General features: G+C 31.8%; 1 protein-coding gene and 1 pseudogene across 1 annotated transcript in view; both read right to left on the bottom strand.

Moving 5' to 3' along the window:
* Positions 1–26,593, bottom strand: part of ARHGAP15 (Rho GTPase activating protein 15) — a 723,932-nt gene that overhangs the window by 454,099 nt on the left and 243,240 nt on the right. The gene's annotated exons all lie outside the window — the stretch shown is intronic.
* Positions 1,789–3,655, bottom strand: LOC126009201 (exocyst complex component 1-like; annotated as a pseudogene).

Genomic DNA, 26,593 nt, shown 5'->3' with positions numbered 1-26,593 from the left:
TCAGTACTGACTATTTTCAATAGAAAAATGTGGAGACTAAAGATGTCAGATATACCTTTATGGAATGAACCAGTGGTCCTCAAACTATGGCCTGCGGGCCACATATTGTATTTGTATCTGTTTTGTTTCTTCCTTGCAAAATAAGATATATGCAGTGTGCATAAGAATTCGTTCATAAGTTTTGTTTTTACTATAGTCAGACCCTCCAATGGTCTGAGGGACAGTGAACTGGCTCCCTGTTTAAAAAGTTTGAGGACCCCTGGAATGAACTGAATAGGTACTTGAGAGCAAACTGGATATATTTGCTTATCTCATTACATATTAAATTTAAAATTCAACTTTTTTATTGTTCAACAAATTTCTTTAAATCCAGGGTGCTATTTTCAAAGTATCTTAATTTTCTTCAGGCTCTGTCAACAAGAAAAATAAAATGTTTGTCATGGATGTTTGGAAAAGTTTGCTTATTAGTGTTGCAGTATTTCTTGGCTTCCAGAATGAACTCTTAAGAGTTTTGGTGCTGACAGAAATTTTCAGGAGAAATATTTAGTCATGGCAATGTTATCAGTGCTTTTTTTTTCCACCTTAAAACTACCTAATTTAATCATTTCTTAAAGAAACAGCATCTTCAACTTTCAGAGGTTAAACTGAGATTTCATTTCTATATCAATTAAAGTCTCAGGAAGGTCATGTCTTTTTATTCATGTCACCATTGGGTACCCAGGCATTGTTAGGTTAACACCTAGTGGACTGTACAATTCCCCTCACTCCCAAGCTCCTACATTTCATATGTGCAAGAAAGTATACTTTTCTTAGTACTTAAGTGTTTAGCAGAACTCTGATTCCCAGGATATTTGAGAAATGTTCTGAATTTTCATCACCAATCAGATTACTTACTTTCAAACCACAAAATGTCTTAAGAAGAATTTGGGAAATTTATATTTAATATGACCCTAGGGGAATATGGCAGTATAGGGGCAGAAAGGAGAGACCAAAGAAATTTCAAAGGTCAGTATGTAGAGTTCTGATTATAGTACAAAATTAAAAAAGATTAGAAGTTATAGCACACATATTTTAATGTAACAATGTTAGGCCTTTACCTAAGAAATAACAAATGTTTGTTTAAATATATATTTAACAAATAATTATTTGTTAAGTTTAATATATTTAAATATATTGTATTTGTTTTTCACATATTATACCTTCTTGCAAGAAATGACATGTATAACAAAAAGTCCTATATCTAACTTGTTTTTTATTGCTTAACATTTTTAAATTATTTTTTTGGAAATTTTCTTGATCAGGTTCATTGCTATATTCTTACATCAAATTCAAAGTTAAAGTTTACAGTTGAGCACTATATCTTACCCCTGTGCATTTTATTAGTTAGAATAAAAAACATTTTTATGGTATTTCAGAAGTTACATGACTTGTAATCAATCCTGAATTAGGGAACATGAAAAAACTCACAAATGTATTACACTTTAAGATAGTCATTCACAAACACGGGAAGCTAAACAATAAGGTTTAAATTTTTTCTGTCACAGAAAAATGCTAATGACATTACTATGAGAGAAATGCTTTAAATCAATATGCAGCCACTGAAATAAAGCTGTAACAGAGGTTGGTGTTTTTGCTCTTGAAAATTTGGAACATGGTATAACCCTTCTATCTTAAATTTATTAAGACATAATATTTCAAGTCTGGATTCTCACAGTTACTTAATATTTCTGAATAGTGTTTGAGACACTAATAGATGCTATTTCATTATTGTTACTTCTTTCATAAGGTTTAATAGGACTGTACAATGCTGGAGCGATAATCCAAAATGTTTAGTATAGGAAATTCCATTGTATCTCCATATCCAAGATAACAGAGAGTTATCAAACCTTTAAAATCTGTTCTGTCACATAAATTTCTTCTTCATTGAGTGCATGGTACCTGAAGTAAATTCTCTTTTTCTCATATATGGTTTTTAACCTTCTTTTACAGGTTAGCGAAGCCTTTCTTCACTTCCTTTCCAGGATATTCTTTAATAACTTTGCAGAGTTCTTATTTATCAAATACAAATTGATCGCTTATATTTTTCTCTATTACACCCTGTGATACACAAGTTTCGATGCCTTTAAAGAAATGATCATATTTTTCAAAAGGCTTCCCTAGAGAGTAAATGATAGAAGACTAAAGGTGATCTGTATATTTTTGTTTGGCCATTTTTATTTTCAGTTTCCAGACACAAGATTTTCAAATGAGAAAGTTAGAAGATTTCCATCATAACAAAATCTCTGAGAGTTTTTTTTTTGGAGGGGAGCTTTCATTTGCAACTTTTCCAACAATAGTAAATACTATTCTAATTAGTTTAGTATATGCTTTATATAGATTTCATGATGCTCTGCATTTTTTAAAGATAGATTCTGAGAGTAATGAAAATTCTTCTAATTAAGCAATATATGAAAATATTCCAACTTTATTCTTCTTGAAGATCTTTACTTTTTTCAATTGCCTTATTTGGTTACTAATCCATTTGTTAAAGTTTCTTTTGACAATCACCAAAACATTTCCCAATGTGGTACTTGGGGTCCAAAATTTTTATGGTCCACACATGATGACTCTTTATTTGGGAGGGGGCCACACACGTCGGTGATCAGGGGCTACTCCTGGCTCTGTGCTCAGAAATCACTCCTGGCTTGAGGGACCATATGGGATGTCGGGGATTGAACCCACTTCTGTCCTGGGTCAGCTGTGTACAAGACAAATGCCCTTCCACTGTGCTACCACTCCAGCCCCATAATGACTCATTTTGATTAGAGTGTAAAGGAAGTTAATATTATCAATTTTGTCATCTTGTGCAATTAGATTGTTCAGTTATAAAACAATGCAGTAAAATATTTTAATCATTGTTTGAATCATGTCTTTCTCAGTTGACACAGGCAGTGCACCAGAATTTTGTTGCTGTGAGAAGGTACCACTATCCAGTTCCTCTGCTTCACTCATAGTTCCAGGCTCATTCTGATGCTTCTGTAGTTTATAATAAATTACTATGATTTCTTATTCTGCCAGACACATGGGTTTCAGTTCACTTTGTACTTATTCCAAGATCTTATCAAATTTGGTTCTATCAGCAACATCAAGATTAGAGGCTAACATATTTTCCATTTCAACAAGGAATATGACTGTGATCTGTGATTCCCTGAACTTTGAACACTGAGTTTATTTAAGCTAAAAGCAGATCTAGTTAATGTCCCAGAACTCCCTTGAAGATTTTCTTCATCCTGTTTGATTGTGTGGTCTTATCAAGGCAGTGTAGAAAACTTTTCCTTTCTTGGCAATGTTAGTCATCTTAATTTTCTCAACTTTAAAAAATCTTCAATTTCTCTTTTATACAGTCATGAATTATCCATGTAATCCTTTGTTAGACCTTCATATTTCCCATAATCTGTATCATTAACCAATTCATTATCTTGACATATTAGAGCAAGTTTCTATGATATGGATGATGATTGGGCAAAGTCAATTCAATTAAGTACTGAGCAAGAGTTGAACTCTGATCATAATCCTGTTGAACAAATACATTGTTGATGTGGCTGAACAATCTCCATGAAAAATGCTCTCATAAGTCACTGAAGTGCTACTTTTACTGTTTGACTGCCAGCAGCATGTTCCAACATCAATCCCATCACCAGTATGAACTTCCTTCCAACAGTGTACTCAGATTCCTTCATAGTCTATCTCTTTGACAGTCATAATTTTAACTTGGGTTGTTGTAGTCTCAAGATTTCAATGTTGTTCACTTTGTGGCTAAGATATACAGATACCTTTACCACCACCGATGTGTCTGAGACCCCTGATTTATGTCCTTCTGACATTCATCCCTGTTATTTTATAATGCCCCCTGATTTCCTTCCTTCCCTGACATTTCTTCAATTTAGAAAATGGGGTATTCTAGGAGTATTACAATTCATACTTTCCATTCCTTTTTACATTTCTATGTATTACATATCTATGAGAACGTACAGTATTTGTCCTCTGCTAATACTTCACTTAAGCTGATATCATCCAGTTTCATCCAAGTTATAATGAATTGCATGATTTCTTGCATCTTCACAGCTTAATGGTATTCTGTTGTATATCTATGTATGCATTTTTGTATGTATGCATTTATCTATATCTATATGTACCTATATATCTCCTATCCAAATCTATATTTACCACACAGTCATTATTCCCTCATCTTTTTTGGATATATTACATATTCAAGATACTATGCTAAGTGCTGCAATGAATCATGCTGTGCATATTCATTTGAATAAATTCTTTTGTATCTTGGAAGATACTAATAAGTAAAACTGCTGAATGATAATGGCAGCTCCACTGTTAGTTTTTTTCTCTGAGAAATCTCCATTCTGAGTCCACAGAGGTTGAATGAACTGACTTCAGCAGTGGCTGAAGTTTCTTTTTCATAACATCCCCAAAATACAGATCATTTTTATATTTTTTGATATGTGCCACTCTTACTGATATGTTATTTCCTTTTTTATATGAATTTCCCTAATAATAAGTTAATTGAGCACTTTTTGAATTTTCTATTGGCTACCAGTCTATCATCTTTGAAGAAGGGTCTATTCATTTCCTCTCTCTGTTCATTATCTGTTTATTTGATAGGATTTTTTATTTTTGTTATTGTTGTTGATCTTTGTGAATATTTTTTATATTTTTCAGTACTAAATTGATCTAGGAAATTGTAGTGGCACACTCAATTCTAATTAATTGGTTAGAGGGCTATCCTTAGTCTATCCTATCCTTGTTTTAATCACTTTAACATTATAGCAAAGTTTCAAGTGAGGTAATAAGATAATTATTTATTTTTGTTTATTTTGTTTTGGAGACACAAAGCTATATAATAATTTAGATGTATGGTGATTTTGACAATATTGATTCTTTCAGTCAATGAACATTAAATATATTTTCCATTTTCAAAGTTCTTCTATCTCTTTCTTAAATGATTTACAGTTCTTTTGGTATAGATTTGTCTTTTGTTGAATTGATTAAAATGTACTTTTCATGTCAGTTGTAAAATAAAAATATCCGTGAGTGGTGAGACTGCCCCAAATACCATGTTTCTAATTCCTCAGGTTGATGGATCAAATATAAGGGGGTAGCAGAAGAGAAATGGTACCAAGCAGTCAGAAAAGATATTCATTGGAGTCAGCCTACATGTTGCCTCATGGCCTCTCTGCCATGTGTTCTCTCTGTGCCCTAGCCAGAACTCTTTTCTTTATTCAAAATACATTGAGGTGAAAGGTTGAGTCAGATCAAAAACAACTATCCAGTGGGCTTTTAGATATAAAAGGAAGAGGTTACTGGGAAAATGAAGTTGAAGGAACACTTTTGTTCAGGATTTTAGCTAGGTTCACCTTAATGTAATTGATGTATCTGAATTCTATTTTAAATGGACACTTAACTCTTTAGTTTACTATTTGTATATAAGAATAACTGTTTTTTTTTTATATATATTGGTTTAGCAGCAGGCTACTTTGCTGTATTGGCTTATTGTTCATAAGAGCATTTAAATAGATTATTCAGGGCTTTTATATGTAATGTAAGCTGAAAGTAGTGATATTTTACTTATCCAATTTGGACTCTAATTTTTTCTCACCAGATTTAAGTTGTTATAATTTTTAATATTATATTGAATAAGAGTGGATATCTTTGTCTTGTATCTGAGCTCAGACACATGTATCTTATCTTAGAATTATTTTTACCACTAAGATCCTATTGGCTGTGTTTTTTTTAAATAGGTGACTAATGCTATCTTTAGAATGTTCTGAACATTCTTATTTTGCTGAAGATTTTTATCATAAATGAGCAATGGAAATTTTCTAAAGTTTTCTCTGCTTCAATTGATATAATGATAGGATTTATATCTTTCCTTTTATTACATAATGTATATTATGTCAATTTATCTATATAAACGGAATCATCCTTTTATGCATGAAATGAATCTTATTTCATATCGTGCAAGTTTGTTTTTGAGATATGCTCTTGAATTCAATTTGCTGAGGTTTTGTTGAGGGTTCTTGTCTGGCTATTGATCAGGCAAAAATGATCTAAAATTTTCTTTTCTAGTAATAGCTCTATCTTCTATGAATATTATTTAATGTTTACATCATAGAAAATTTTAGGAAGTATCCTAGTCTGTATTTTGTTAGAGCTTAAGGAGTAAAGGTAATAAGACTCCTTTGTTTGATATAACTTACCAATGAACACCTTAAGAAGAAGGGTTTAGGCGGGTCTTCAGGGCCACTCCTGGTTAATCGGGCCCTGGGGGGAGGGGGGTGAGAAATTCCTCCCTATGCATCCAGAAACTATGGAGGCAGGGGCTCAGAACACTCCGCATGCCAGGATTTCTGGGTGTCTTTGACTGGTGTGTTGGGGGCTCTGGGCAGGACAGCTAGCCACAGGCCTCCTGGGCTGACCACTTAGTCCAGGGGACCGAGATCCCCCCACACCAGGCGGGTCTTCAGGGCCACGCCTGGTTAATCAGGCCCTGGGGGTAGTGGGGTGAGAAATTCCTCCCTATGCATTCAAAAACTACAGAATCGCGCAGGGACACGAGCCCCGTGCACACTTTAAGCATCAAGAGTATTCCTTATCCTTATGTTATGTTTTGCGTATCCAGAATGTTCATTTTTATTCTGCCCTATCCCACAACCCTACAAAGCTCTTTTTTACTCTTTAACTCTCTAACCACCCCCCAAACGTCACTAACCTACATTACTCTTTTTAACTTCAGTACTGTATAATCCTAATCACAGATCAAAGCCATGTATTGTGTGCAACAACCCCAAACTTTTTCAAGATACATAAAATGGACACGTATTTCTTTAGAATATTTTGTGTTTTTTCTCTGACAGCTATAAATTTTACTAAATGTTGTCTTATACAGTGACGATTCTAACCACTTTTTATCTTCTCTTTATGAGCTGTTTAACAAGGAATTTTGGTGAAAGAGTCCCCCAGTTTAATGCTTATGATTGAACTATATCATGGGAATCAGTTGGACTTGTTCTTATGGCCCCCATATGCGCCAATAATACCATGTGGCATTGCTCTTTTTTTGCATAGGCACATTAAAATCGGAAAATACTATACATACAAATAAGATCCTATCTAATAGAGATTGGAACACACAAATCTTGTAGTGCAAAGGGACCTTACACCCTGAACATTGACATAACGACCTGGCACAAACCTCAGAAGAAAGGGCATTTTCCATTCACCCCTGAACCAGGGAAGCCATCCATGAAACATCCAAGCTTGTCTATAACATCACCTGGAAGTAATCCTCTACCACGGAAGACCCTACACTTCTCAGACATCGACCTGCTCAAAAGAGACTTCCCTTAACGCTGAGAAGACTTAACAACAACAATGACCAGCTTACAGGACAGGGCTCCCTGCATTGCCCTTTGATTGTGAGGTGAAAGAAGAGGATACTGACTTCAATGTAGGATATGCAGATTTCAGGATCTTTAATACAGAAACATGATACCAACAACAGAGACTGTGTGAAAAATAAAAGTGTGTTGGGACTACAGACAATGTCTTGGATTGGACGAGCTAGCTTGCCTGGAGCCTAGAGTTGGTCTTGTGCCAGGAAACTTCAGGGGTTGGGTCTCTTTGTATTTAGGCCAAGGTTATTCCTTTCCATGTCCCTCATATTTTGGTGGGCCTATGCAAACAACAATTGCCACTCTAACACCATTTTTACTGTGCTCCTTTGACTCTAATTCTTAAAAAGAACCCACTTAAAATTTGAGGTTAACTTAAGCTTATATGCATGTATATGGAAATGTAGAAAAATACTATGCCTGTAATGTTTAAGAAGTTACGTAAGTTTTATGGCTTTACATTGCCTTGTGTGCTGTTAAGAAATATTATAATGTGTTACAATCTGGGGACTTGAGGGACAAAGTAATTGTACATGGATTCTGTCTTATTTATCTTAATGTTCTTTGGCTGAAATTTCAAAGTTAAGATATCAGCAAGGGGACTTCTGAGAATTATGTTATGGGTTATTGTCCTTCCACTGCAACTTTATCTTGTCCTCTTTCTTTGCATCTTTGTTCTCATAATTAAAAATAAAAAATAAAAAATATTTTTGTACAAAAAAAAGAAATTGAATCCAATTGTATGCAAGGCAAGAACCCAGCCCAGTATCTTTCCAACCCTCTTCAGTATTTTTGAAAAATTATAAATGAGTGGTAAAGTATGTCATGGTTTTACTAGTTTGAGAGTGACATGGTTTTACTTCATTGTCATGAGATACAAAAGTAATGAAATAATATAAACAACTATCATGCAATAAAATGTATAAAAATAAAAAAAAGAAGAAGGGTTTGTTATTGTGGATAATTTTAATTATTATTTGTTCTTTTGCTTTTGGATAGTTTGATCAGGGTTTAAGTTTAGTCCTCAATAAGTTTAGGGGGGATTACATGATTTTAAGAACATTTTCATTTCTTCATATTAATAGTGGAAACTTGTTATAGTAAACTCTCATTATATATTGGATTTCTAAGAGATCTGTAATAATTTCTCCCCTTTGACTCTGATAAATTTATTTGTACATTTTCTCTTCTTTTTTTCTTATGTAACTAGCTAATATTTATTCAGTCTGATACTTTCAAAGAAGCAGCTTCTGTTTTTCTTGATTCTTAGTATTGATGTTCTGAATTCTATAATTTTGAACTCTACTATAGATTTTTATTACTATCTTTATTTAAACACCTTGATTACAAATATAATTGTAGCTGGGTTTAAGTCATGTAAAGAACACCCCCTCTTCACCAGTGCAACATTCCCATCACCAATGTCCCAAATCTTCCTTCCCAGCCTACCGGCCTGTACTCAGACAGGCTTTCTATCTCCCTCATTCATTCACTTTGTTATGCTAGTTCTCATGTAGTTATTTGTCTAACTGCACTCATAACTCTTTGTGGTGAACTTCAGGTTGTGAGCTGGACCTTCCAGCCCTCTTCTCTTTTGTCTCTGAGAATTATTGCAAAAATGTCTTTTATTTTTCTTAAAACCCATAGATGAGGGAGAGTACTTTGCGACTAATTCTCTCCCTCTGGCTTATTTCACTCAGCATAATAGATTCCATGTACATCCATGTATAGGAAACTTTCATGACTTCATCTCTCCTGACAGCTGCATAATATTCCATTGTGTATATGTACTATAGTTTCTTTAGTCATTCATTTGTTGAAGGACATGTTGGTTCTTTCCAGAGTTTGACTATTGTAAATAGCGCTGCAATGTCTGCTATAGTTTTTTTTTTATCATTTTCTTCATTTTGCTAGTTTTGAGATTCATTTGTTTTGCTCCGAGTGTTTAAGACATATGTTAATTGTTGATTTGATTTTTTTTTCCTTGCGTAATTGACCTGTTTTCTGTGAAGATCTCCCCAACCCCAGTAGAATTTTGTTTGGTTCCATAAATTATGATTTTATTCTTTTCTCTCATTAGTTTCAAGGAATATTTTTATTTCTTCATTTTCCCCTCTTTGACTCACAGGAACTATGTTATTTAACAGTATTTTATTTATCTTTCAGTGTCGAAGATTTTTTTTTTTACCTTCATGGGTAATTCTATTTTTAATGGACCGTAGTCTGTGAGGATGCTTGGTGTAATTTTTATTTTTTGTAAATTTATGTATGTTTGAATTATGATCTAGCATGCAATATCTTCTGGAAAATGCTTCATATGCACTAGATTTATATGTATTTTTTGGAGTATGGCACATACTGTATATGTCCAATTTTTTGAAATTTTTGAACTATATTCTGTCTAATCTGTTTAATGGCAAAAGAAGAAATTTTCTGTCAATGTCTTTCTTTAGGTCTATGAACAAAAGCTTATAAAATTCACTGACTCTTCAATTGAGAAGACAGTGATTCTTGACCTATTCTTCACTCTAAATAATAAGCAGTTTCTATATATGATCCTATTTTATTTAGATTGAATGCTATTTTACCTCATATAGGTGCATAGTATTTTATATAATATAAGTATGACTGCCCCAGCTTTTTTTCCCCTGCCATTTGCTTGTATGATTTTTTTAAATCCTTTTATTCTCATCCTGTATTTATCCAGTAAATTTAGGGGTGTTTTATATATAGAGAGAATAGATTTTTTTCCCCCTGATCCATATAGCCACTCAGTCTTTTGATGTAAGAGTTTAATCTATTGACATTTGATGATATTGTGGATATAAAATCTATTACCTTTTTTTCTAACAGGGTTTAGATTTTGCAATTGGCCATTTGCTTTATATTGATAGTATTTTAGTAATTCTTGTAGAATTAATTTAGCGATAGCAAATAAGATCAGCTCTTATTTGTCTGAGGTTTTTATCTAAATATCTGTTTTTTAGGGTAGTGGACTCTAGGTTGAAAGCTTTTTTGTTAAGTACTTTAAATATATCATTTATCTTTTATTGATTTCAAAGTTTCCTATGGGAGACCTGTGATTCTATGTTATTTTTTTGAAGTTGAGGTTCTTAAATCAAGATAAGTTACCTAGTCTGTTTCTGATTTTTTACCATTTTGATTACAATGTGTCCTTGTATTGTTTTGTTTGGATCTCGTTGAGCCTTCTGAATCTGTACAGAAGTCTCCCTTAAAAGGCTGGAGAATATCTGAATGTTTTTTCTTCTAGCATTTGGTTTTTCCCTTTATCTTTTTCTTCTATTTCTGGTATTCTTATAATTCAGAGATCAACACCTAGCTGTTATTTATTTAATATATTCAATTTCCTTTTATAATTTTTAACCTAATCCTTCCTTTTCCACTTCATTCTTATTGCTGGCTTGCATTTATTTTTCAATATTGCTAATACAGCTCTCTACATTAAAATTTAGGTTAGTGTGGATTGCTATTGTATTCTTTCCTTCAATTTTATTTGCATGGATTCTTTCATACTCTGAATCAATTCTTCTTTTAGTTGATTGAATTTCTATTCCAGTGATTGCTTAATTTCCATTGTCATTGCACAGAGGTTGATTTGAATCCTTCTTTATCCACTCCAAGAATTTTGATAAACTTGATTCTTGCCTAGACTTCTGTCATTAGTCTGGTAGTGCAATTAAATTTTTCAGTTTCCCCTATTATTCTTGAAGATTTTTGGAATTCTTTAGAATTTTATCTAATTCCTAAAGATTCCTATTTTTAATACTTATATGATTATTTTATAATAATAAGCTATCACTTATGTATTTGTTATTCTATTTTTATACCATTATGTTTTATGTCAGTGTGAAGAGCAAGCAGCTACCTGTCTCAGTGGACCTTTATCCAATACTTTTAATGGTAAGAAATGGGCAGTATCTTTTTCTCTATCATCTAGCTTTATTTCACTCATTTTCATGGCTTTAACTAATTTGCCGAATATTGAATAAAATTTTCATTAAAGAAGAGAATAACTCACAAATCCAACTATACCTGATGAACAACATAATTTTATCCTTAATGCTATATACTCTGGATGTGCTGATCCCCACGATTTCCCCAAATGTGGGAATCTTGACTGCATAATTTGTGGTATTGGGGGACTGCATTCACGCTCTCCCCTGAGGGAAAAAATACTATACACAACATTTGGGATTATTCATATGGACTCATTTTTGAGAGCTAATCATGATTCTACTAAGAGTTTAACCATAGAATGATAATTTGGCACCTTTGCTAGTTCTCAAGAACATTCTACTCATTTGCTATCTTATGTTCATTTGTAACTAATTATTCTGTTTTATTCCTTGATGAAAAAGGCATAGAAATATTTTAATATTAAACTTAGCATGATTATCTTAATTTGATTTAATGATAGAATAGATAGACTTAACTATAATATATCTACTATATTTCTTAAATGCCTAAATAAAATCACACTCATTTCTGTGATATTTTTCCAAAATTTCTTTTCTTTTCTCTTTTAATTTTTATTGATGTGAATTTCAAGTCTTTCACAGTTGTATTTCAGGTAGAGTGACAGTAAGTTAGGGTCATTCCCACCACCAGAGTAGACCTCCCTTATCCCTAGTTCCCAGCATGCACCCCATACCTCCACCCTTAGCTCCCTGGACTGCTAATATAACAGGTCTATTTTGTGTATAAGAGGTTATTGTTGTGTCTTTTGATTCTATTGCCATTAACTCTGATTTGGGCATTTAGATCTGATTATTTTCTATTTCCACTCAATGTTCCCAGACCGTTTGACCCCTGCGTCTCATCCACTCCATAATTTATTTTCTTTATCTTTAGTATCTATTCATAAAAGTTGATTATTATTCTCTATACAAAATTATATTTCCAAGAGGCAACAATTATAATGCTATGTTTTATCATGTGGGGAAAAATTTGAAAAGGTGTAGAATATTATTTCTGCAACTAAGTACTAAGTACCTTTAAAATTGTTTATAGTTATTCAATGCCTTGATTTACTGTCTATTAAATATAACGTATTTTCTGGTGTTTAAGACTTTTTTTTGGGGGGGGGCACACCCAGCGGTGCTCAGGGGTTACTCCTGGCTGTCTGCTCAGAAATAGCTCCTGGCAGGCACGGGGGACCATATGGGACACCGGGATTCCAACCAACCACCTTTGGTCCTGGATCGGCTGCTTGCAAGGCAAACGCTGTTGTGCTATCTCTCCGGGTCCAAGACTACTTTTTAATCCATGAAAAACTTCTTAAAAGTCAGGAGTTATCTTATACGCTGGTCTAAGCCATGATGAAACTTACTCCAGCTTCAGGGATGAGTGACACACCCACCTCTTACCACTGACATCCCTCTGTTCAGCTTTTATAGCTGTGCTATTAACCACTGCACCCCAGCCAGCTGCTCTATGAGGAGCCCCTCTCCCTGCTCTCAATATAGATTAAAATTTAAAAAATCACAGTCACTTACTACAAATAACAAATGTAAAATGATTGTTGGCACTCCAAAGTCTAGCTTTAGTAAACATTACTGTTAATCTTTGAGGGTTCTACTCTTTTTCTCTTATATTTTAAATTTTCATTTGGTGGTAGTCTTATATGGCAAATATAGGCAAACCCTAAATTTTAACAGGAAAAGTAGGAGGTCATCTTATATGACAGAAAATATGGTATATACTATCAGTTCTAAACTATTAATATCTTTCTGATTAGGTATGTACATGTATAAAATGAGTTATAACAGTATAAAATTATTGCATATGAATTATTTTATATTTATCTATCATCTGTCCATCTGTTTACAACTTAATCAAGTATTTGTTCAACATGCATTTTATTTATTATTAATTTTTACTTACGACTTTAAATTGTTGATTGAAAATGAATTCTTAACAACTCTTGTTTAAGTTGTTAGACATACTGAAGAGTTAAATAAATGTCTACGTAATAATAAAATGAAATAAGTTAATTATCCTTACGAATGAGTTTCAGAAACTACAGATTCAGTGGGGAAAATGTGGGGAAGGGGTTAACTCACAACTTGCTGTGCAAAGGACTTATACCTACTTCTGTATTTAGGGTTTACTACTAGTGATGTGAGAAGACCATATCTGGTGTCAGAGTTTAAAACCCAGTTGGCTCACATTATCATTCTTTATCCTGTCTGACTTTTGTTGTTTTAAATAAATTCATAGCTTACAAAAAAACCCAGTTGCCAACATGCAAAACAAGTGCCTTATCTACTCTATTGCTTGTATATCCAGTCTAATTTGAAGGTATTTTTTTACAATTTTTAATATCTTTATTTAAACACCTTGATTACAAACATGATTGTGATTGGGTTTCAGTCATGTAAAGAACACCCCCTTCACCAGTGCAACATTCCCACCACCAATGTCCCAAATCTCCCACCCCACCCCCACTTGCACTCTAGACAGGCTTTCCAGTTTCCTCATTCATTCACATGGTTATGATAGTTCTCAGTGTAGTTATATCTCTAACTGCACTCACCACTCTTTGTGGTGAGCTTCATGAAGTGAGCTTGAATTTCCAGCTCTCCTCTCTTTGTCTCGGAGGATTGTTGCAAAAATGTCTTTCATTTTTCTTAAAACCCATAGATGAGTGAGACTGTTCTGTACCTATCTCTCTCCCTCTGACTTATTTCACTCAGGATAATAGATTCCATGTACATCCATGTATAGGAAAATTTCATGACTTCATCTCTCTTGAAGGCTGCATAATATTCCATTGTGTATATGTACCACAGTTTCTTTAGCCATTCATCTGTTGAAGGACATATTGGTTGTTTCCAGAGTTTGGCTCCTGCATAGTATTTCATTATAGATTTTTAATTAATTATTTATCTCTTCTTGAGCACTTGAATTGTTTTACAATTGTTTTTTCAATTTGAAGCTCACCACAAAGAGTGGTGAATGCTGTTAGAGAAATATCTAATCTAACAACTAGCATGACAATGTTAAAGAATGAGAGAAGTAGAATGCCTGTTGCAAGTGGGGGGGCACTGGTGATGGGAACGTTGCACTGGTGAAGGGGGTGTATTCTGTTTTTGACTGAAGTCCAACTACTAACATGCTTGTAATCATGGTGCTTAAATATTTATATAAAATAATATCTTTATTTAAGCACCATAATTACAAACATTTTTAGTTGAGTTTCAGTCATAAAAAGAACACCTCCCTTCACCAGAGCAACATTCCCACCACCAATGCCACCCAACAAACTCATTCCTCCTCCATCCCTTGCCTATATTTGAGACAGAAAGTCCTCAATACTAGAAGCACACCGATACAAATACTTATTTTAATTATTTGTTTTCAGGTTATATCTGGTTGTACTCAGATTTTATTCTTGACTCTGTGCTCACTGAAAACTCATGGTGTGGCTCAGAACTGAATTGGGGGAGTCAGAAATTGAACCTAGGTCAACCAAGGAAAAGGTAAACTCCTGACCTACTGTGCTACCTCTTCTATTCCAATATACAATTTCTTTACTAGATAATCAAAAGCATACCAAAATAATTCATAAATTATAATAAAAATGTAGTTTTTTAATGAAGAACAGATTTCTGAAAATGGGGTTTGAAGCACTACCTTTCATGGAGCTATTAGTCATGATCCCAACATTATTAAGCCTTCACTGATTCTTGGGTTGGTTTAAAGCTAACCTTGACTAAGTGAAAAGCAAACACTAAAAATTAATGAGGCAAATAGTAAAAGTATAAAGTTTCCATCTGGATTCTCTGATATCATTTACTGGTTTCTTTTTCTATCGCTGCTCTCTAATCAAAATATCTTCAGAAATCACGTGAATGAACTAGCTAAAACCAGAAGTAAAGATGGCAAAGAACTTGCCTGTAGCTAACTATTTTATTTGGAGAAGGGGTTAGCTCATGCCTAGCTGTGCAAAGGATATATACTCCTTAATGGCAGTTCATCAAGTACCATGGGTGATCTAAAAAACAGTTGTGAATTCTCAGATCAAATCTCTGAGGGGTTAATTTCTATTAGAATAGTCCTCCTCTCATGACTATCCATTCTCACTTTGGGAGTAGTGCTTATAAATACATAGAACTCTCATTACCCTTGGAACAATTTCTTTGTTTTAGTTTTGGGCCACACCCGGTGACACTCAGAAGTTTCCTGGCTATGCGCTCAGAAATAGCTCCTAGCTTTGGAGGTCTATATGGGACTTAGGAGGATCGAATCACGATCCATTTTAGGCTGGCACACTCTTGTGCCACTGCTCTGGCCCCTCTTTTTTTTTTAACTTTTTTTTTTTTTTTACTTTGTCTCTTTTAGAATATGTACTAAGTATTCAATACCGTGTTCTTTTAGCTTATTGTATGCCATCTCTTTTTTTTCATAATGGAAACAAGGGCTATTCAAAATGAAAGCTGTAATTGCCTGTCCTTTTATTTATTTTTCTGCATTTCAAATTGACTGCTACTTCTTCCTGTGGAAATATGATTAATCAGATCAAGAAGTAGTCAGGTGCCTATTGTGAATGTACTGATTACTACTTTATTTGTATGAATTATATGTGTATGTATTTATGTATATGCTTGTGAAGAGAGAATTGAGAAAGAGCTCATCAGTTTAAAATTTACACGGAACCTTAGATATCACTAAGTAATATGCCAAGCTCTTTCTCCTTATTAGAATAGGTCCTTTAATAATGATCATTGTTATAGCTCCTTTATAAATGTACCTAATAAATATTTAATTATTTTATATTTAACAACATTTTCCCCCAAAAGCTGAATGCATTCCTACAGTGGTAATATACCACTTCAAAAACCAAATAAGTAAAAAAACAAATCATTATTTCCCATATATAATACCTATTTTATTAAAATAAGTAGAGAATATAATAAATCTACCTTAATAGGCACTTTGAGTCAAGATATTACAAGAAAAAATCTAGTAAGGAAGTAAGGTCCCTCATATTGCATAATCATTAAAACATTTTAAAATTAAACAGTAAAATATTTTATATGGATACAGGAACCCATAGATAATAAGTAAAGAAAAATAGCACTCTCAAAAATATGTAACATCATCGGGGAAATGATTATGAAATTGCTGAAGAAATATAGACAAGAAATGAAAACTCAAGCCCAACTTAATAAGTATATATTAGTAAAATTTTATGATTGTGACTAAATTAACAAATAATCAAATAAATTAAATAGATTCTCTTTTCAATTTGAATATTTATGTATTTTTTAAAATGTAAATAAGGCATGATTCAGTAAATTACTCAGATTATTTCAAATGCTCACATGAAACTAAGTAATTATAGGATATATGAGTTAACAATATAATTAGTGTGATTTTTGATACAACAGTTATTAAAATGTTAGAAAAATGAAAGCAATATGAAATAATGTTAATCAATTGATAAAATCAGTTGGATAAAATCAATTGATATAGTTTGAATGCTGAGAAAGAAGACATAAGAAAAAAATAGTGAAACTTGCTCTTTTTCACACATTCTATCTATTGCTTAAGAATCCTATTTCTTTGAATTCGAGATGTAACGAAACAGGTAGGACACTAGTAAGTAGATGGCCTTGGTTCAATCTCTGGCATCACCTCTCGTCCCCCAAGCACCTCCAGGAGTGACTCCTGAGTTCAGGTCAGGAGTAACCCCTGAGCACCCCTGAGTGTGACACAGAAATTACAATAAATTCTTTTTAATTTTCTTTGAAGTTCATAAATTTAATTTTTCTCATTTAAAAATAATGAACTCTTGTATTAACAATGTTATAAGATATGATTATTATTTGTCTACCCCTAAGGAATATAATAATGTCTTATTGTGACATCATTAATAGAAGATACTCCTATAATATCCCAAAGGAATGTGATTATGTCTTATTCTGATAGCATAAATAAGCAAAAAATTTAAAATAGGATATTTATTCCAATTCAGTATTTACAATAATACTCATGTAAATACTTAATTTATAATCTTAAATTTCTGGTAAATGAATGAAATTAATTGCAACAATAATAATATGCCTACAGGTACATTGCAAAGGCCCCTACTTGTTCATAGTATATTCTTAAACAATTATGGCAATTATTCCATTAACTTCTACTTTAGCTTAAATAAATAGTCTATGAAACAGTAAAGTATATTGATTATTGAAAATTCAATCAACACATATTAAAAATTTGGTAGGCTTGCATGAGGAAATTCAAAGTGCCATCTATATAATCAATAACAGTACATTACAAATAACCTTCATGATATGATTTAAAAATATTAAAAGATTTTAAAGTTATATTCTATACAATTAAAAGGGATTAAGATCAAGTTTTGAGCTTGAAGGTCAGTATCTTTTGCTTCTAAAAATAAATTTACATAATTTGACATTTTAAGAAAATTGACATAATATTTATAATAGATATCATCTTTCTCTGATAAGGTCTGTAGTTCATAGAACCACAATTTAGGGGAAAAAGATATAAAATATGATTAGTGAATACTATTTGAAGAACATAAGTTTTACTGAATAAGATTATGTAAATGATCTGAACAATATACAATGAACATAGTTATAAGATGCTTTCTAACATAATATGCAAATGTGGAAATCTCATTTGATTTAGGATCAAATTCTGCCATTTTCAGAATTTACTATGATCAGTGTTTATTTCGCATGAATTTCTTTGCAATATTTTTATTGTTTTTTAAATCTCTTTCACTGCAGGGTGGGAAATCTCAATGTATCACTATTCATTTATGCAATAAAGCATAAGTCAATATTTAGGTTTTTTTCATGTTGACTATATATTTAATATAATAAATAGTCACTATAACTCATTAACTACTGTCTGAGATAATGGTGAATTCAACAAGTGAAATTGATTAAGAGATAACCATTTTAAAGTTGTATTTTTTTACTTAGAGAATTTTGAATTTTATTGCAAAAGTGTCTTTCCTTAGCTTTTATCCTCACCTATGCCTATGTGTACATACATTTTCTTTATTAAATCCTTAATATTAAACATATATATCTTTTTATTTTTTACATCTCTGAATTTGAAAATTTATACTTTTTAATTAATATTATTTTGTATCATCACCAGAGTAAACATGATGCTTCTAAACCTGTGGTTTCTTTATCTGTAATAGAGTTTCTCAATTCAAAATCAAAATCTAATTATGATATTTCTCTGTCTAAAATCTCAAATAATTTTATCAAGCCACAGGAAAATTCCTAAGTTCTTTGTAAAACACAATATTACTTTACATTTCACTTCCTGAAACACATATTAAAACTTAACCTTAGAGTTAGCATAAAATAATGTCTCTAAAGACTCCTTTATACCCCCATCTCCAGTTGTCAATGAATGTATGAATTTTTGGCACTCAGTTGAAAATTCATTTAGTATAAAACCCTTCTAAAACTTCCTCTATCTTTATTTTCTTACTAAACCCTAGGAATATTTTTATTTAATATCATATTCTGCAACTTTCTTAATACACTTTTATTGGTATTATTAAATTTCACACTAGCTAAGAGTTATCTGAAAGCAGCTATATCCAGTTTTAAATGTTATTTTCTATGATCAAAAAGGCATAGAATAGCATGAAATGAAGGTCAATGGTATTGATATATATTATTATATATTAATTTATTATATATAGTTACACAACATATAAGTTAAATACCTCAAAAAGTATAAATATATTTTTTCAAAATTATGATTTGCACTTTCCTTATTTATCTTTCAATGTATTTTTCTTTTCTGACCTTCAGCCCATAAATTTTAATGTCTACAATCTTATTAATTTACAAAATTATCTTCTAATTATTTATTTTGTTAAACCCTATAATACTATTGCAAAGAAGGTGGCACAAATTGCAATACAATGTATCTATATCTATTTTTAGATATTCCAAATTAACACTACTTGTGACAAACATACAGTAGTTATTTTACAAACCCTCCTAACAATACATGGAGCATGAATTACTGATATAAAGGCATATTAAAAACAACATATTAAAAAATAATGTACTAACACATATGATAAAAGTAAAGTGAAATGGAGTTTGCAAAAAGAAATACATAAAGAAAAGACACAGAGAGCAAATGGAAAGTCCTGAAAGATAAATTAATGTATGCCCAAAGGCAATGAATGCCATTTAGTAATAAATATACTGCAAATAAAAATGGAGCCAATTAGTAAGAACAAGAAAATGCAAAAATAATCAAGACTAAGGAAGAGCAATATATGCAGGATAAGTTGTGTGAGATTCGAAATAGGATATGGAAGATTATGAAATAAAATGAAAGGAGTACAAGTTTATAGTAAAAGAAAGGTGGCAAATAAAAGGAAATATTTAGCAATAATAAATATAAATAAAATGTTAGCACTTAACTTTAGAAAGGGTAAGATTTCAGATCCTTGAAAATATGGAACAGATAATTTATTAATATCAAAGGCAGAGAAACTGATAAAACAATATTAATTATTTTCATCTCAGTGTCCATAAATATTGAAGAAGCTAATGTGGCAAACACAGGCATACATTTCTGAGGATACAGAAAAGAACAGTGAAATAAAATAAGTTTTCTGTGGAATGTATAATCGATTAAAGCATTTTTATTTTTTCCTATGTAAAAATGAAAGATAAGGCTAAACAATCTTATTATATCATCATGATTACAATCACTTTTTTATTATAAATCTGACTGTCAATGTCATGAAGCTTCTAACAATATTAAGAACAAAAATGATGCTTCAAGAGCTTTTCTATAAAAATTTAAGAAACAGGACAGCAAAGTACTGTTAAAACACCTAGCTTAAAAGAGTATATTACACAGGGTGTTTACCTTGCATGTGGCAGAAATAAATAGATCCCTGAGCCCTCCAAGACATAAATTTATGCCATATTCCACAATTATTACCACATTTATTGATATTTGGTTCTGTCTTTAGGTAAATAGTTGCAAAAGACAACTATACATGCTGAAGACATTGTACAGTATGTAGGAAACTTGCCTTGCACATGGATGATCCTAATGCAATTCCCTGAACTACATTATTATCCCTTGACCCCACCAAGTGTAATCCTTCAGTGCGAAGCCAGAAATAAGCCTAGAGCATTGCCAGATATGGCCCCAACTCAAACTGAACCAAGAGATTTGATTTAATTAACATTTCTTAGGACATATTTAAATGGTTTTTACTATTTTGGAATTCTAATTTTTAATGCTTATACGTTGAAAACATTAATTAATCACCGGACACTGGAGGTATAAAATTATAATTTAAAATTATATTCAACTTCCCATATCACTGAAGATTAGTTAGAAATTTAAAAAAAATTAAGTATTTTATTTAATCTAATTGGATTGCCCATGTGGTTATTGTTTTATCTACTATGTGTCTTTTGGGAGTCAATAAAAAATAATATAAAAATTCAAAAATCAATATTCTACTCAGAGGAAACAGTACAGAACAACTACTTGATCAGACTCAGTTAGTATGCTCAAGAGAATGAAAGAACAGTGTAACTAGACAAAGGTGAGAAAAAAAATTACATATCCTCTGCTGGGATCAGAGGATTTACTTGAGGCAAAATTATACATTATATATTAAGAAGCAGATACTAGGGCCCGGAGAGGTAGCACAGCGGTGTTTGCCTTGCAAGCAGACAATCCAGGACCTAAGGTGGTTGGTTCCAATCCCGGTGTCCCATATGGTCCCTCGTGCCTGCCAGGAGCTATTTCTGAGCAGACAGCCAGGAGTAACCCCTAAGCACCGCCGGGTGTGCCCCCCCCCAAAAAAAGAAGCAGATATGAAGGGCTAGAGTACTAGTACAGTGGGTAGATCTTGAATGTGCCAACTCGTTTTCTATCTCTAACATATCTGAGCAGCAACTGGCACAATTCCTTGAGCACAGAGCTAGAAATAACTCTTGAACATAACTGGGTATGGTTACCCTCACCCTAATAAGATCTTAAAATTTTATTCTAAACAGGCAAAACTATATTTTAAAGCTTTTAACAGGTAGATAGTATGATTTCACTTATTTTTCAAGACCATTTTGACCATTGTTGAAAAATGAGTAACAAAGAACTAAAGCATATTGATGAACTGAGATTATTAAAGTATTTAGAAAATAATGACATTGATTTGAAGTAGGTTGATTAATGTCGCTTTTTAGTCTGATTATTTAGTTGGGTTGGGTTTGGATGGGAGTCAGTAATCAGTACATTTTTATCCTGAACTATCCCAATGTTTATTATAATGGAAAACACCAAAATAGATATAAATGGAAAGTAAATTTTCTTCTTTAGTCTTATAAATTTGGTATAAATATACATATATGTTTATATATGTAAAACATACATATTAAAACAACCAAGAAAAAGAGATAAGCATATGTATGGAACTTTCTACTCAAAGTTCAATGTAAAGAGTTGAGTACAGATACACAATACTAAATAAGATCAACTAGACTGTTGAGAATAGGTGTAAGCAGAGAATTATCAAAGATCCAACTCTGGCTAACTCTGTAAGTAAAAAGTGTAAAGAAATGGACAGAAATCTAAAAGATACAGAAGAAATCTAATAAGTAGTATAGGGGATAAAACACTTGTATTGCATGTAGTTGAGACATGTTTGACCCCCAGCACCACAATGATACCCTGAGCACCATTGAGAAAGAGACAGAAAGGAAAAACTCTAGAAATGATGGTGCCAAAGGAGCCATAAAATAAAATTTCAGACATAGAGTAGTCAAATTATCCAGCTATGACAAATAGTTCTTGAAACAAAGAAAAAACTTAGATCTTTGAAGCACTAAAAGTTATATAACCTCATTTCTGAACTTGCAAGTTTGAATTAAGATAATGGCAACATAGAAACAGCCAATTTTCCTTCAACATATCGTTGTTATATATAATAATGTGATATACGTGATGTTATTAGAGAGCACATAAAGACATATAGATTCCACATAGATTTTGAGAGTACAGGTAGAAAATAAAATATATGAGAGAGAAATTAGGAAATAAGGACACTAAAAAGACCATTTTGGAAAATAATTTGAGAAAAGTTATGATGTATAATGTGTGGTGTATAATGATTAAATTACAATGTTTGGCAACTATAGAGATGCTTCTAAGATGGAAAAATCTTAAGTGCAGCATAGAATTAAAGATTCAAATATTCTAATAATTGAGAATACTTAAAACTGCAGTGAAGTTTGAACATTTTTTAAGACTGGAAGCATGAAGACATGATCAAATAAAAAGTAGAAGCTAAGAGTTCAACCTATATTTTAGAATAATCTCTCTGGCAGCCAGCCCAAGCAGTGTAATTTAAACTGGTCAAGAAAACTGATGTGAACAGTTGCTAAAAATTGAGTTGACCAAGTTTGTGCACTTGAATTCAGGAAAGGAATTAAATTTTAAACAATTCTTGTCTAAGTCCAACAATACCATGTACCTCTATCCTAAATGGTAATGATGGACATTATTTATAATTTAGATAGAAGGAAAGTTTGACCCAGAGAAACAAATTACTTAATTTAGAAGTTGGTTAGCAAAACTGGTAAATAATTCCTGACAGATGGCAACACAAAATTTTCCATGACCATTAATATCAAGATCATTGTTTAATGCTTCAGTGGAAAAAAAAACAATCAAGAACTTCCGACAATATACTCATTTCCAATTTTATAATTGCTCATTTACCATAAATGTACTATTTACTTTAAGTGGAATGCAGATCATTCTTTTAATTAATAATGAGTGTGATGATTTGATGAATTATAATAATTATTTCAAGGACTTGGATGACACAGAATCATTGACACATATTTCTCTGAAACAGTGACATTATCATAATAATGGGAGTTTAACTTGGGATAAGATATAATCTTCAAAGATTTTGATAAACTGGATTTAAAGTTTGCAAAATTTTTTTTCTGGAGGCCACACCCAGTGATGCTAAGGGGTTACTTTTAACTATGCACTCAGAAATCGCTCCTGGTTTGGGGACCATATGGGACGCCGGGTATTGAACCCAGGTCCATCCTGGGTCAGCCGGGTGAAAGGCATGCAAAAATGTTTTTGATTGTTTAAGGAGTTTATATCTTGTGATAACTTTTTGCCTCAGAGAAATGGTCATTGTTTTAATCACTGCAGTTCTGGGACCTTAGAGTTTCCCAAAACAAAGTTTCATGCAGTGAACATAATGTTAGCATTTCTTATGATATTCTTCACAAGGGTGATGTAATAAAATTTTACTTGAAGACCTATACTGAAGTATTTTATACTGTTAATGTGACACTTTAAAATGATCAAACTGTGTTTTAAATTATTATTTAAACCTATATAGTAAAATATTTCAAACATGTTATTGGGAATATATACTTAAATTAATTCTGTGAACTGGTTTAGTTGTTTAAATCTCTTCTCTCCCTCTCTTTCTCTCTGTGTGTCCTCTCTATTTTTCACTCTTTTTTTTTTTTTTTTTTTTTGAGCTATACCCAATGGTTTTCAGGACCTTTCTCCTAGCTCTGCACTAAAGGATCACTACTGAGAGGTCTCAGGCAAATATAGGGATTAGGAAATAAATTTGGGTCAGGTACATGTAAGGCATGAACACAACTTGTTGTACAATGACTCTATTCCCTAAATCATTTTTAGTATTTAATTATGTATTGCCCAATCCATTAGATAACAAATGTTATTTTCTTGGCCTTTAATTCTTTGTTATTTAGCTCCTCAGTTTGTCTCTCCAGCTATACATAGCCACAGACTATTTTGTAAATAATCAACACACTAGAAACCTTTAGACAAATAGTATCATGGTATAAATAACAAAGCTTGTGCTATAGGGATACACTATTTCATGATTATATAGTCGCTAGTGGCAGAGTTGGATGCAAGTCAAGTCTTTTTCCCAGCTCTGTTTTTTTTTTTTTTTTGAAATCTCTTGGAAAACCAACTATTTTGTATTGTCTTTATCACTTATTAAAATATATTAAATCTTCATTTGACTTGTAAATTATTATATTGTATATGTCAACTATGATTTAGAATGATCTTTTTCTATTAACTGATATGGGTTTTGATGATATTGCTTTGTTATTGTTTTGCTTGTTATTTTTTTCCCTTTAGAGCACAACCAATGGTAAATATTGTATTGTTAAGTTTTAGTCTCTATATTTTTCTGTTCCCTGAAACAATAATCACTTGAAATTAAACATTTTTCAGGACTTTGGAAAGCCTGTGGTGGAATTAATCATTCCTAAAAATACAGATGATATAAATATCTTAAAATGCTTCTTCATTTTAAGTTTGGAATAAAATTATGAACCATGTTCTTATATGTTGACTATGAACTCTATTAATGAGGCACATCTCATTTTTGTACCATTTTATACTAAAATATTTCTATTAAGACAAAGAAAAATGTTTGCTGTAAATATCAACATATGAAGAATAATTAGTTTTTATTTATAAAAATTGTATATACTTTTTATAAAATGAACTAAAATTAGACAATATGTCAATATATCTTATGTAAATACTGACCCACACAACAATATCACAATACATTTCTTAAATTCCAGGATGAGTTAAAGACAGAAGTTTCCTCACTTTATTTACTTTTATATACATTTTAAATAAAGTAATTCTTATTGTCAGGAAATAATGTACTATATGGTGGAGGGCAAAAAATATATGTTGAAGGTAATTCATGAGGAAAATAAATTAAGATGCTTCCTAAGTAAAAATGTAGAGGTTAAGTACTTAACAAAGAGGCAATAAAAGTATAGAGCAAAATAATATAATAAAAGGAGATGATGTTGGTTCCAAGTGTAAAACTCAAGTTATTCAATCATATGAGTACAGTATTGGAAGCATTTCATTTTCTTGATAAATATTGTTGGTGCAATGAAGTAATGAAAGGGAGAACTTTGAAGTTCAAGTCAATGAAGATCATTTCATGTATGTACAAGAAATGATACACTAAAATGAGTGTTGCTTGAGAGAATAAAGTTTAGAAGAACTTAGTACATAGAAATAAGGACTATTGCACTTATATTAAGTAACATATTTTACAAAATATTATAGAGCGGTCTGGAACATAATCACAAGATTTTGTTTGAGCTGTCATATATTACTATTGAAGAAGGTATATACTTAGGTAAGTTTCTCTTTAATGAAATATGTTGATATATTTATTTAATATAACTAAACTAGATATGCATTTTATCATTTTTTAATTTAACAGATGGCATATACTATTTTTATTACAAATCATTAGAATTTGGCTATACATTCAAGAATTTTATTTTGTATTTCAAAATTATTTTGTCTTTCAAAATATTTTTGACTTTCAAAATTATTTTGCTTGAATCATAACAACTATCCTGATGATCTACTTTATATTGATAAATACACACATATTAGTGTATGAGTATTATGATTACACTTAATCATTTAATATTATAAAATAGTGACTTATAAAGTAACATCTGTTATAAAAAACAAGTATTTACATAGTTATGAAGTTCCTTAAGGAAGGAAATAATTCCTATATAAAGCATATTTATAAACATTTATGAAATATTTTACTTCTATATAATGTCCACGTTTATAAAGAAAAAAAATGAGATTTTCTATAAAATTATTCCCCTCTGCTCGTTTTTTATGTCTTTTCAATCACAAAAAATATAATTTAACTTAAATATATTTTTGCCTAATGTGATATTAAATGTGGCTTTCACAATTGGTTTGATGATTTTTGAAGATTTTTGTATTTTGATGGCATACACATTTTCAATCATGTCTTAATTACTTTTAAAAATGCTGCACTGGCTTAGGGACAAGACAGATAACTTGTTAAGCATTTGAAATTTCTGAGCTGTTTTCTCAGTTCTGGCAGTCACTACCCAAGTCCAGATTGTAACCTCCTTTCTGCCTCCAAAGCCTGCCTTGGCTCCGTGTCCAGTGAGGGATTATGGATTTAGCAAGGAAGGTAAGTGTGACTACAAGCATTGGCTCACCATCTGCTCCCCAGCAGAGCATGGGCCAAC

The sequence above is a fragment of the Suncus etruscus genome, chromosome 5 (assembly GCF_024139225.1).
Source record: "Suncus etruscus isolate mSunEtr1 chromosome 5, mSunEtr1.pri.cur, whole genome shotgun sequence".
In the NCBI taxonomy this organism is placed as follows: Eukaryota; Metazoa; Chordata; class Mammalia; order Eulipotyphla; family Soricidae; genus Suncus; species Suncus etruscus.
This window is presented reverse-complemented; position numbering and strand designations above follow the sequence as displayed.